The sequence below is a fragment of the Sus scrofa genome, chromosome 6 (genome assembly GCF_000003025.6).
Source record: "Sus scrofa isolate TJ Tabasco breed Duroc chromosome 6, Sscrofa11.1, whole genome shotgun sequence".
Taxonomy (NCBI): domain Eukaryota; kingdom Metazoa; phylum Chordata; class Mammalia; order Artiodactyla; family Suidae; genus Sus; species Sus scrofa.
The window spans coordinates 56,157,660-56,171,566 of NC_010448.4; the positions used below are offsets into that span (position 1 = coordinate 56,157,660).

At 51.9% G+C, this 13,907-nt stretch overlaps 1 non-coding gene across 1 annotated transcript; it reads right to left on the bottom strand.

Annotated features, from left to right (window-relative positions):
* On the bottom strand, window positions 1–80 carry MIR935 (microRNA 935). Its single transcript, NR_038568.1, has one exon. It is a non-coding gene; the product is annotated as a microRNA 935 (primary transcript).

Sequence of the window (13,907 nt, forward strand, 5' to 3'; positions counted from 1 at the left end):
GAGCGGCGGCGGTAGCGGAAGCGGTAACTGGGCAGACGGAGGATGGCCGAGGGGCCGCTCCCGCCACTGCCGCCTGCGCCCCCGCCGGCCTTGAGGAGGTCCGAGCGAGACTGGCAGTGCGCCTCGCGGCTGCGCTCAATGTAGATGTTGACGGCCAGCACGCCGATCACCTCGGCCAGGATGAACGACAGCCCGCCGAAGTAGAAGGACCAGCCGTAGGAGTAGTGGTTCTTCTTCTCCTCATCCCGCTTTGGGCCCGGCTCGCCCGCGTTGGCCGAGATGTACACGATCACGCCAATGATGTTGCTCAGGCCTGGGCGGGACGGTCAGACACGGGAGCCTCGAGGCCACCCCTGGCCCGGGTCCCTCCCAGCCAGCCGCCTCTCCAGCCGTCTAAGCTCCGCCCCCGATGTAGTTCGTAGCGCACCCCGGCCAGCCCAGGCCCCACCCCAAGTTAGGCTAAACTCCACCCACGGTGGTCTAGCCCCGCCCAGAGGGCCTAAGCTCCACCTCCGGGTGGTCCCACTCCTTCCCGGACGGTCTAAATTCCTCTCCAGCTGGCCCAGGCCTCGCCCCAAAAGGGCCCCAGATCCTGCTTTGCAGGGTCCAAGCTCCGCACCCAGCTCATTTCCCAGCTAATTCAAGTCCTACTCTGTCCGTCTAAAGCCCCGCCTGGCTGGCCTAAACGTTGCCTCAGTGGGCCAGGGCCCACCCTAGATGGTACAGGCTCGCACCCAATGGTCCCAATGGACCTGCCTAGTGGACGTCCCTGAGACGGTCCGAGCCCTGACCTCGATGGTCTAAAACTCCTCCCTGGATGGTCCAGATTCTGCCCCAAGATGGCGTAGGCCTCGCCGCCAGGTGGTCTAGGCCCAAAGGGTCTAGGTCCCACCTTGGGTGGTCTAAGCTGTGTCCGGATGGCCCAGGCCCTTCCCTGGCTGGCTTAAACTCTGCCCTTGATAACATCATCCTGGCCAGGGTTTCCACATTCTACCCTGATGAGTCTAACTCCACCTGCTATAAATCTCAGTCTCCCTTAGGCCTCACCCTCTGCTTGTTTAAACTGTTAATGACATGGTCCCGCTCTGACTCGCCAGGTCCTGACACATGCTGATCTAAACTCTTTCATGATTATCATCTATTCTTGGCTTTCTCCTTGCTGGTCTTATTAAAGCAAGTCTTCCGGCTACTCTAAGCCCCGCCTCCAGGTTGCCAAACCCCGCCCCCTGAGGCTTGAAGCCAGGCTCCTCCCCGAGGCAGGAGCTGTTAGCCCAGCCTTTTAAACACTCCAAGCCCCACCCGCTGTAGATCTTGATCCACTTCCAAAGCATCCCCTGCTGCTTAACTCCTTCCCCTTCTCCTCTGGATTCCACCCCTTCGAAAGGGCTCCGACCCCTGGACTTTCCCAGTGCTACTCACTTTGAGTTGAAAGGGGGTCTTGCGCCTTAAAATCGTGCCTCACTCCGAAGTTGGTCTGGATGCTTTCGCAGGACCAGCCCCATCTCGGATATTTCCGAGTACACGAGGCCCTGCCCCCTAGAGCAGGCTCCTCCCCATCCGCATCCAAATCACTTTCTCCCTCTTAGTAGAGACAACTCTTATCTTCAAGAACACAATTAAGCCTCAAGGCCCCACCCCGTCTCCAAAGCTTCTCCCCTTCCTTTTCCTGGCCCGCGGGTTTTGGAATCTAAACTCCTGGCATCTCGGATTACGCGCTAGACACCTGTCTGTGCCGAGTTCACTCCCGCAGATGGAGGGAAGACGACACCTACCTCGCCCAGAGGGTGGCGATGGAGCTTGGGAAGAGCCTAGGAAGGCTCTGGGCCCCAGGGAGCGCCCGCGACAGGGTGGCTTTGCAGGTGCGCGCGCACACACACTCATACGCCACACGCGCACACGTGCGCGCTCAAGTGGGCTTCCCCCTCCCTCTGCCTCTCACCTGCTGCCACGAACAGGATCCCTGCGCCCAGAATGATGTTCCTCTTGGACTTGTAGACCCGGGAGGCTGCCACGCACACGCCCCCAAGCAGCAGCAGGATGGCGCTGAGGATGGGGAAGATGCTGGAGGCCCGGACGACGCCTAGAGAGAGAAAGGAGAGCAGGGGGAGAGAGAAGGGAGGGTGGGAGTCAGGATGTCAGAAGCTGCCGCCTGCGCCCTGGCTCCCGTGCCTCCAGCCTGCCTTCCTCTCCGCTTCTCTCTCGCTAGTTTTCCAAGTCTCCTTTTTGCCTGTGTTCTGATCAGTTTGGTTTTGGGAGTTTTTTGGTTTTTTTTTTCCCTCTCATTCTTTCCCGTCTTTAAAATTTCTCTATTTCTCAGTCTGATTGCCTCTCTTTTTCTTTCTTCCCCTATTTTTCTCTCTCCCGGCATATTCCTTTTTCCACCCCCCTCTAATCAGTCTCCCCCCCCTCCCCCCAACCTCTCTATTTCTCTGTGGAGCCTCTCCTCTCCCTCTCTTTCCTTCTCTCACTATCTTTCCCTTCCTCTCTTCTGCGCATTTCTTTCTTTTCTCCAGATCCTTCTATCAAATTTCTACATCTCTCTCTCCCTCCCACCCCCCTTTCTGCCTGGCTTCATCTGTCTCTCGGGGTGTCTCTTCTCTTTTCCCTTGCCCCCTCCCGCCCTCGCTTCCTCTTCTTCCCTTCGTCCCCCCTCTCTCTCCCCACCTTTTCTGTCCGGCTTCATTTGTAGCTCTGGGTTTCCCCCTCTTTCTTTCTTTCTCCCTCTTCTCTGTGTCTCCCTCTCCCCCCCTCTTCTGCAGTCCTTTCCACCCTCCCGCAAACCCCAGGCAACCAGATTTGGCGATTTCTCAGCCCGGCTGAGGCCACAGCCAATCATAACTCGGGATTTGCCGCGTTTGGCGTAGCTGCCAATCGCACCACAGGCTTCCCCAGCCAGCTCCCGAGAGTGGCCAGTCTGCGCTGCAGATGCCCTCTCGGCCCCAGGACGCGGTGGCCAATCCCAGCCCAGAGAGTGACAACATTTACCGCACTGAGTTGCTTCGAGTCCCCAGGCCGGCACGGGGGCCAATCAGCTCCCGGGATCCCCCCTCAGCCCGCCCCAAAGTGAGAGGAGGAGACGGGAGAGGCACTGAGCCAATCGGAGATCAGGGGATCTCAGTATCTGGACTTGGATTGGCTGACAAGCTCATCTCTGCTTGTCGATCTAGGCACCTGAGCAGTGCCCCCCCTCCTTCCACTTGCCCAGGCCCCGCTGTCCCCCCAGCAGCGCCCTGGACCCCCACGTACGGAGTAGATACTCCGCGCTGTCATGGTCGTAGTCCGTGTCCTCCGGGAAATGGTTGATCTTCACGCAGACGCCTCTTTTCAATCCTGGAGGGGGATGGGGGTGATGGTAGGTGGGCACTTAAGAGTGAGGGACCCCGGTGAGAATAGATCCTCCCCTTCCTCAAACCCCTTCTCCCCCTGGGCTGACTGGGAGACAGGAAGTGCTGGAGAACGGTAGAGACGGTCTGGAACCAACTTTCAACCTCCTGGGCCTCAGTTTCCCCACCAGTTAAAGAAAACAGGAGAAAGAGTATGCAACACTCACTACCAGGCCACCAGGACCTTTGCCCTGTGTCCTGGACAAAGACTCTCAGCCTCTCTGGCCTCTGTTTCCTCCTCGGTAAGAAAGAAGGCATGGGTTTCAGCAAAGTCAAGGCACCCTTCAACTCAAAACCTGTTGAGTCTGAAAATGCGTGGGAAAAGCTAGAGGCGACCGAGGGCAAGGAGGACTACATTTCCCATGAGGCCCTAGGACGTCTTGTTTCCAATCGTGAGGAGACAGCAGCCCCAGCGGGTTACTGGGGTTGTAGTCCCTTCAGTCCTCCAACTACAGAGAGGGAGTCCCCCGTCTCTGCACGGACTAGCTGGAGTGGTTGGAGCCCCGCAGAGGCGCGAGAGGTGCAGTATGCCTCCAGGGGTCTTGCAGTCTCGGCCCCTTCCTTCCTCTCGGAACCCTCAGCCTGATGTATCCATAAGTATAAATATAAATACATTTTGCTTCCTCAGTTCTCCAGGCTTCTTCCAACCTCCAGGTCTTTGCCCAACGCTCATCCTGCACATGCTACACACCCTGCTCATCCTTCGCTGATGAAAAACTTACCCTTGCAAGCGAGTGGCGTTCGGGACACCTGCTTGAGGCAACTTTCCCTCACACACACACACACACACACACACACACCTCCCACCCCTTCGGGCGGTGCTACCCCCTTTTAAGCATGCATCTGGTGGACCTGTGATCTTCCTCAGCACGCTGGGGGGGTCCCGCATGCGGTCTGATTCCCCTGCGTGTCCCTAGCGTTGCCTGGCTCAAAAGAGGCCTCGAGAAAGGAGTGTTGAAAGATTTAAATTATGAATTAATAGAAGGATAGCAGAAGGGGGAACTGCCAGGCAGATAAAAGAAATGGGGGTAAAGGGAAGGACTGCAAAGAAGGACTACAAGGCAATGAATAATCTAAGAGCTGATGTTTGTTAAGTGCCTCCTAGGTGGATTAATTCATCCAGAGCTCCCAGGAGGCCTATGAAACAGATAATATTATTGGTGTCAGGCAGGGGCCAGACGTTGGGAACTGGAGCTACGCTGCTTGATAATGAAGCCTAAATCCATCATGCCCTCATTTTGTGACCTCGTTGGCCTTACCTGGACCAATTTGCTTCAGTCCCTTTTCCTGTAACAAGGGGATACCAGGATCTACCTCCTGGAGTTGTTGCGAGCCTTGAATCCAGGTATACAGATTTAGCACTTTGCCTGGAACATAATTAATTGTTCAGCGGAGACCACGCCATATACCCATTGTCCAGATGAGGCAATCAAGGCATTAAAAAGGGTTCATCAAGTCACAGCAGATAGGTGAATTCAAACACACAGCCGTGTTGTCCCACTGGAATGTAAGCATATGGGGTGTTGGCCACTGTCTTCCCTAATATCTACCACAATGCCTAGCACATGGTAAGTGGTTAGTCAAGATTCATATGAAATTTGATTGAATGAGTGACAAGCACGTGACAAGATGCTCAGTGTCACTAATCATCAGGGAAATGCAAATCAAAACAATGTAATACCATCCCATTAGGATGGCTACTGTAAACACACAAACAACAAAACAAAACAAAACATAACCAGTGTTGGTGAGGACATGGAGAAATTGGAACTTTGCTGCATTGTTGGTGCAGGGGCTGTGAAAATAGTACAGAGGTTCCCCCCAAAAACGAAAAGCAAAATTACTATACGATCCAGCAGTTCCACTTCTGGGAATACACTCCAAAGAATTGAGAGCAGGGTCTCTAAGAAATATCTGTACATCCATGTTCCCAGCAGCATTATTCATAACAGCCAAAAGCAACCCAAATGTCCATCAATGCATGGATGAATCAACCAAATGTGGCTTATACATACAATGAATATAATCCAGCCTTTAAAAGTAAGGAAATTCTTTTTTGTTGTGGTGGTTTTTTGTTTTTGTTTTTGTTTTTTGGCTGTGCCAGTAGCACATGGAAGTTCCCGAGCGAGGGACTGAAGCTGCACCACAGCACAGCAGTGACCCAAGCCAAAGCAGTGACAATGCCAAGTCCTTAACCCGCTGAGCCACCAGGGAACTCCCTAAAGGTAAGGGAATTCTGACACATGCTACAACTTGTATGAACCTTAAAGACATTATGCAAGGTGAAATAGGTCGGTCACAAAAAAACAAATACTGTGTGATTCCACTTATATGCGGTATCTAGAGCACTCAAAATCAGAGAGCCACGAAGCAGAGTGATGGTTGCTAGGGGCTGGGTGGGGAAAGAATGGGTACAGAGTTCAGCTTTGCGAGATGAAAAGAGTTCTGCAGTTTGGGCACACCATGAGAATATATTTAACACTACTGAACGGTACTCTTTTTTTTTTTTTTTTTTTTTTTTGTCTTTTTGTCTTTTTGCCATTTCTAGGGCTGCTTCTGTGGCATATGGAGGTTTCCAGGCTAGCGGTTGAATCCAAGCTATAGTCACCAGCCTGCACCACAGCCACAGCAATGCCAGATCCGAGCGGAGTCTGCAACCTACGCCACAGCTCACGGCAACACCAGATCCTTAACCCACTGAGCAAGGGCAGGGATCAAACCCGCAACCTCATGGCTCCTAGTAAGATTCATTAACCACTGAGCCATGATGGGAACGCCTGAACTATACTCTTAAAAATGGTTGTGATAATACATTTTATGTTACGTGCATTTTACCATATTTAAATAAAAATCACAATTGAACGAATGAATGAAGATACACATTTTGAGTGCAAATGCTTACCATCAGCACATCCATTATGGCGTGACAGGCAGGGTCAAGTTCTCTCCTTCTTTCTTTCTTTTTCTTTCTTTTTTTTTTTTTTTTTTTGCTTTTTAGGGCCACACCTGCAGCATATGGAAGTTCCCAGGCTAGGGGTCAAATCCACGCTGCAGCTGCCGGCCGTAGCCACAGCCATAGCAATGACAGATCCGAGCTGCATCTGCGACCTACACAGCAGCTCACAGCAACACCAGATCCTTAACCCACTGAGCGAGGCCAGGGATTGGACCTGCATCCCCATAGATACTAGTCGGGTTCGTTTTCGCTGAGCCATGACAGCAACTCCCAAGTTCTCTCCTGTCTTGAATGGGATCATAGTACTTCTCTCAAAACATTAATGCTAATTTGATGAGACTGAGCATGAAAACTACACGGCGTGCACACCCTCTAAGACACTAGTCATGATGACCATTAACTAGCACTTACCGAGGACTGACCACACACCAGGCACTGCTCCAAGCATTCGGCAGATATGAACACATCAGCATGCAGGATAAATCCTAGAGATACTAGGCAGTAACAACAACAACAACAAAAATCCCTGCCGAACTATTCCAATCACTTGCGATAGAACATGATAAAGATAATGAGAAAAAGAATGTGTATATGTATATACGTATAACTGGGTCACCTTGCTGTACAGCAGAAATCAACAGGACAGGAGTTCCCATTGTGGCGCAGTGGTTAACGAATCTGACTAGGAACCTCGAGGTTGTGGGTTCGGTCCCTGGCCTTGCTCAGTGGGTGAAGGATCCAGCATTGCCATGAGCTGTGGTGTAGGTCGCAGATGCGACTCGGATCCGGCGTTGCTGTGGCTCCGGCATAGGCCGGTGGCTACAGCTCCGACTGGACCCCTAGCCTGGGAATCTCCACATGCCGTGCAGGAGCGGCCCCAGAAAAGGCAAAAAGACAAAAAAAGAAAAAAAGAAAAAAAAGAAAAAAAATCGATAGGACATTGTAAATCAACTATAATGAAAAAAATTAAGAAATAAAAAAAAGATAAAAAGCAAAAGCAAGGGATTTTCCGTCGTGGCTCAGTGGTTAATGAATCCGACTAGGAACCATGAGGTTGCAGGTTCGATCCCTGTCCTCACTCAGTGGGTTAAGGATCCGGTGTTGCCGTGAGCTGTGGTGTAGGTTGCAGACGCAGCTCGGATACCATGTTGCTGTGGCTCTGGTGTAGGCCGGTGGCTACAGCACCGATCAGACCCCTAGCCTGGGAACTTTCGCATGCTGAGGGTGTGGCCCTAAAAAGCAAAAAAAACAAAAAACAAAAAACAAAAAAAACAAAATCTGGGGAAAAAAAAATCCCTGCTTCACAGGTTAGGAGACAGAAGTGTAGATTTGAAGCGATTCCTCAATCCTGTGTAGATGGTCAATCCCACGAGGAGGCTCATGCACAGCCCGGCCTCAGAGCTGAGTGTATTTAAGGCAGCAGAGCCTGGAGGCCTTGAGCACACGCTCTGGATTCAACGCCAGAGTCACCACTTCCCAGCGGTGTGGCTCTTGGCCCTAGAACACCTCCGAGCCTTGGCTTCCTCACTGGAAAGTGAACATGGTCCCAAGACCAAATCAGGTTTGATAAGAGTTCAGGGAGGAGTTCCCGTTGTGGCGCAGCAGTTAACACATCTAAGAACTATGAGGTTGCGGGTTTGATTCCTGGCCTCACTCAGTGGGTTAAGGATCTGCTATTGCCATGAGCTGTGGTGTAGGTTGCAGACGCAGCTTGCATCTGGCGTTGCTGTGGCTGTGGTGTAGGCTGGCTGCTGTAGCTCCAATGAGACCCTAGCCTTGGAACCTCCATGTGCCATGGGTGTGGCCCTAAAAAGCAAAAAAAAAAAAAAAAAAATTTCAGTGAGTCAAGCACAGAATGCATGAGTTTTGCAGCCTGCCTCTGTGTCTTACCCGACCCATTGGGCTGGGAGCTCTTTCCATGTTGGGATGGTGGTTATGTGTTGCAGGGCCTGCCTGGCACAGAACGAGGGTGTGCTGCCATCAGCACTGGGGCTCTGGCCCTCCCGTGTGGGGTGGCCAGGCAGCTGACTCACTTCCCCTTTCTGGCCATCAGCTTCCTGCTCTGACAAACTCCAGCGATAATAATACCTTCCCCGACGGGGAAGGACTCGATGAAATAATAAGGCCTGCAGATGCTGAGCACAGAGGGGCTTTATATGGTTGACTAGACTATATGGGGCTCTGGGTCCAGATTCTGGAGTCCTATGCCTGCAATTCCTGAGAAGGTGGCTAGGCCCCTACAGATGCCCCTGGCCCCGGGCTGGTTCTTGGGCACATGAAATGTGGCAGTTGACATGAGGTGTGAGCATAAAATATGTGCCAGATTTCAGATTCAGTATGAGGAAAATTGCGTAATATTTCCTTAATATTGTTACATCATAATGTGTTAAAATGATAATATTTTGGCTGTGCTTGGTTCAATAAAATATATTACTAACCTTTCTATTCATGTCTTATAGTGTAGAAACTATTTATTAAATTAGATCCATTGAACCTTTCTCTTTTTACATGTTTTAACATCACGGCTAGAAATATTTACATTACATGTGCAGCTTGCATGCTGTTCCTAGTGGGCAGTGCTTGCTGGGACTTCTGGGTTATCAAGGAGGGAGACTCCGTGCTTGTTCACCTGAATTGCTAATAATAACAGGAAGAAGAACAGAATCTAAACTATGTAATCTAGGCTTTACTCCTGTCTGCTGGCCTTTTGGATGCTTTGCACATAATAACTCACTGAATCCTCCCACAGCCCTGTGGGTTAGGGGCTATTAGAATTCCTGTTTCACCGATGATGGAAATAAAGCACAGAGAAGTTAAAAATATGGCCCAAGGTCACCTTTCTGTGTGGCAGACAGGAGGTAACCCCGGCAGTCTTGTTCCAGGGTCTGTGTCCCAGTCGTGACTTTCTACAGTGTGTCTCAGAGAGACTCGGAGGGAGATGGGGAAGGGACTCAAGAATTCCCAAGGATGCAGCACCTTCAGGGGGAAATGGCCCAGGGGGACCAGTTTCTACACTCCTGGATCCCCGATGGGATGGAGGCTGGTGGTTGTGTTACCTCGACTCCTAGGAAACAAAGATGTGGATTCAAATCCAGACTCTACTGCGTATTTGCTGTGTGACCTTGGGAAAGTCGCTTCCCTTCTCTGAGCCTTAAGCTTTCTTTCTTTCTTTCTTTCTTTCTTTCTTTCTTTCTTTCTTTCTTTCTTTCTTTCTTTCTTTCTTCCTTTCTTTCTTTCTCTCACTGTGCCCACAGCATGTGGAAGTTCCTGAGCCAGGGATCAATCTCACAACACAGCAGTCACCCGAGCCACAGCAATGACAATGCTAGATTCATAACCCACTGAGCCACAAGGGAACTCTGAGCCTTCAGCTTTCTTTTCTAGGAGAAGGGGGTAATAATAGTACACAGTGCACAGAGTTTTTCGAGCATTCAGTGACAGATGAGTGACAGTTCTAGTAATGAGAAAGCCAACCTTTCTTTACCTCCTCCTTAAAACCTTTCCTTTGGCTCCCAGGATAACCACTTACCTCATTACCTTTTTTTTTTTTTTTTTTTTTTTTTTTTTGGTCTTTTTGCCTTTTCTAGGGCTGCTCCCATGGCATAGGGTGGTTCCCAGGCTAGGGGTTTAATCGGAGCTGTAGCCAGCAGTCCATGCCAGAGCCACAGCAATGAGGGATCCGAGCTGTGTCTGAAACCTACGTCACAGCTCACGGCAATGCCGGATCCTCAACCCACTGAGCAAGGCCAGGGATCGAACCCGCAACCTCATGGTTCCTAGTCGGATTTCTTAACCACTGTGCCACGACGGAAACGCCTTACCTCATTTTCCCCAAAATGAGGTCGCTCCTTTCTCAGCTCCCTTTGCTGGCCCTTCTCATCTGCCTTTGATGGCTCTTCTCATTTCACTCATTAGGCTTTTTTTTTTTTTTTTTTTTTTTTTTGGCTCTGCCCTGTGGCATGTGGCAGTTCCTGGGCCAGGGATCCAACCCACGCCACAGCAGCGACCCAAGCTGCTGCAGCGACAATGCCGGATCCTTAACTGGCTGAGCCACAAGAGAACGCCTCTGATTGTCTTTTAATACTGGGCGAGCTCAGACTTCAGCCCTTCAACTCATTTTTCGGTTTCTTATTGTCTCTGCTCTGCTCATCCATCCACGGGCCACGACCTCCACCCCCACCCCGCTCAATTTATATCTCCAGCCCAGATTTTCCCCCGAACTCTGGCCTCATACATCATATCACTAACATCTTAGATCAGGGGTCAGGGGTCAGCAAACTACCATCCATGGGCCAAACCCAGCCTGCCAAATCCAGTGAAGAATGGATTTTACTTTCTTTTTTCTTTTTTTTTTTTTCGGTTAGCAATTGAAAAACTGTCAGGGAAGAATATCTCGTGGCACATGAAAATGATATCAAATTCAAATGTCAGTGCCCATAAAGGAAGTTTAATGGGAACCCAGCCATGCTCCTCCACTCACGCCTTGTCTCTGGATGTTTTTAGGAGGAGCAGTAAGAGAGATCGCACGCCCCACAAAGCCTAAAATCTCTGTACTGGCCCTTTGTAGGTCCTTTCCCACACTGGCCCCTGCCCCAAGTGACTCTACGACCTCTTAGCTGTGTGATCATGGAAAAGTCGCTTCCCTTCTCTGAGCCTTCCTTTTAATCAACTAGATTAGAGAACTATGACAAATACCAGCCGTTCCATCTGTCCCTCATCCCCACCCTGTGCTCCTGGAACCCAGGCCACAGCCTTTGAGCAGGGATTCTCAACTAGGGGTGCTCTTATTCCTAGTCCAGAGACAGGGGACAATTTTGGTGTCACCCTGGTGGATGCCGCTGAGGCAGATGTAGAGGCCAAGGATGCTGCTAAACATCCCGAAACGAGCGCACAGGAAGGCCCCCCCCACCCCCGTCGCACCAGGGAATTAACCATCCCAAGAAGCCAACAGCGCCGAGGTCGGAAACCCCTGCTTTCCAGACACGCGGTCTCTTCTCTCTCTCAGATCCCTTATCCCACACCCGCCCCATCAGCAATTTCTTCCCGCTGTAGCTGCAGAATATTCTCCGAATTCAAGCTCAACTCGACAGCTCCCATCCCAGAGAAGCCACGTCCAGGTTTCCAGCCTCCCCTCCGGCCTTCCCCTTAGGCAAGCAGCAGCAAGAGAGAGCCCCTTAGCTTTTCACTCAGCGCAGGTCAAGCCCATGTCAAACCACGTGGAAAGCGAATCACGCTTCCTGAACCCGGAAGTTCCTGTGATTGGCTGGGAGCGCACCTCCCACCGCGCCCCCCCCCCATCACCGGCTCTGCCCCCGCCTCGCGGGCTCCCCTGGTGGTCAGGCACGAACTGCTACTGCCTCCGCCATGTCCTACAGCCTGCAGCCGTTGCCTCCGGAAGCCACCCGGCTCCATCTGGGGTCATTCAGACCTCCTCTCGGATGTCACCTGCTCCGTCTCCTTCATCTGCCATTTCTACCGTTTCACACACTTGTCCAGAACTCTTCCCATCACCTCTCTTGCTCTTTTTCCTCCTTAGCCCTCGGCTCTCGCATCCAACGTACTTATCTCCAGTATGATCTGCCTCTCCTTCTAGAATATGACATATAAAAACAAGGATTCCCCCCCCCCTTCCACTGCTGTAGCTCCAGAATCAAGAACAGTGCCTGGCACGTAGTCTAAACTCAATAAAAACAATTGTTGAGGGACCTGCTGTAGAGCACAGGGAACTAAGTCTACCCAATATTGTGCGATAACCTATCATGGAAAAGGATCTGAAAAAGAATGCATCTGTGTGTGTGTATAACTGAATCACGTTGCTGTACAGCAGATCGCCACAACATTGTAAATCAACTATACTTCAATGAAGCTTTAAAAATGAAAAAAAAAGGGGGGGGGTTGCTGAAGAAAGGGATGAATAAGTGGAATGATGACTGTTTGCCGTTCACTGTCCTAGCAGTTTCAGGACACAAGCCCCCACCCTCGGCTCTGCACCTGATGCTCGGTCAGACCGGGGTCTGAAGATGAAGCCAAATGCCCGCAGGAGGAAGAAAGCAATGGGATGCGAAAAGTGGACAGGTGTGAGGTGACGGGGACCAGAGGTGGCTGGAGAAAAGGGGACCCCCACGCCTGATCTGAAGAGGCAGCTGCTACTAGGATCCAGCCAACTAGGACCATTACGGAATATCGGCCCACAAATGTGAGGCCTTTCCCTAGTTCAAAAGAAGCCTGAAATCAGAGTTTCGATGTGCAGCCTCTCTATTTTTAAGTGTTGGCAACTGATTCCGATTTTGGTTTCAGTTTTAAACATTCTGCACGCCAGACAAAGCCTATCTGCAAATCCCATCCATCAGACCTGAGTTCTCTTGGCTCTGCCCCAGTCACAGCTGGGTGACCTTGGGCAAGTGGCTTAACCTCTCTGGGTCTCGGTTTCCTCATCCCCAACAGGAGGGTGGCACCCCACCTATCGGAATAAATGAGATAATAACACTCTTTGCTCATCCAGAGTGCCCAGTAAAACGGAGGAGGAAAATATGGGGGAAAGAGAGGGATGATAAGACAAGGGAAGGGATTTTGATCTTTTGGGCCCTGGAGGGGGAGCTTTGGAATTGGCTGGTCCTGCTCCTTCTTGCGACAGTCCAGGGCTGTGAGGCTTGGGGAGGTGACGGGATAGCGGTCACACAGGCAGACAGATGCACAGGAGACCTAGAACCGGGGGGTCCTGCTTCTCAGCCCAACACCCCCATGATATGTGTAAAGAAATGGTGAAGCTGAGAATGGGACAGAGGAGGAAGGGATGGGAGGAAGGCTGGTGTGGGGAGATGGGAGGCAGAGGGGGCTGGCTGGGAGGGAGGCCACGAGAGGGAGAGAAGGACCCAGAAAAGAAAGAATATGGAGGTTAGACGAGGCGGTGGCCCCCGGGTCAACCAACAAGGTATGGAAGGAGAAAGAGGGTGGGTGGAGAGAAGACGAAGCGGAGGCATCCAAAGGACCAAGGAGGGCAAGGACCAAGATGGGAGCTTGGGCGAAATTCTCTTGGGGGGTGGGGGAGGCAAGCAAGACAACAGAGATCCACCAAAGGACAAGCCGCACAGAGGAAAGAAGAGAGGTCATGAGTTATGGCCCGATCGGGCGTGATGTTTCAGGGGAGAAACAGCCAACGTGAGGCCAGAGGGATGGAGGAGATGAGGTCGGTGACGAGGTCCATGGGAGGACTCGGGTGGGAGGAGATGCAATGAGCAAGGAGTAGCGGGCTCTGGAGAACTGCGGAGCGGGAAGGAGCGAGGGAACTGAGGCAGAGGGAGCCCCACGTGGAGGCCGGCCGGGCACCCAGAGCGGGTGAGAGGGAGGGAGCAGAGGGGGATACATCAGGGAATTGATTCTGCCTGGAGGAGGCGCCCCCGGAAAGATGGAGGGGAGGCGTGGATGGGGAGGAGGGTCCGGGCGACCGGATTTAGAGGGGGGCCAGGTCACAGAGAAGAGTGCAAAGGACAGGAGGGGAGTGGAGGGGGTCGCGGGGGCTGGGGGAGGAGTGGGAAGGCCCAGGACCCGGAAGGGACCGGGAGAGTCAG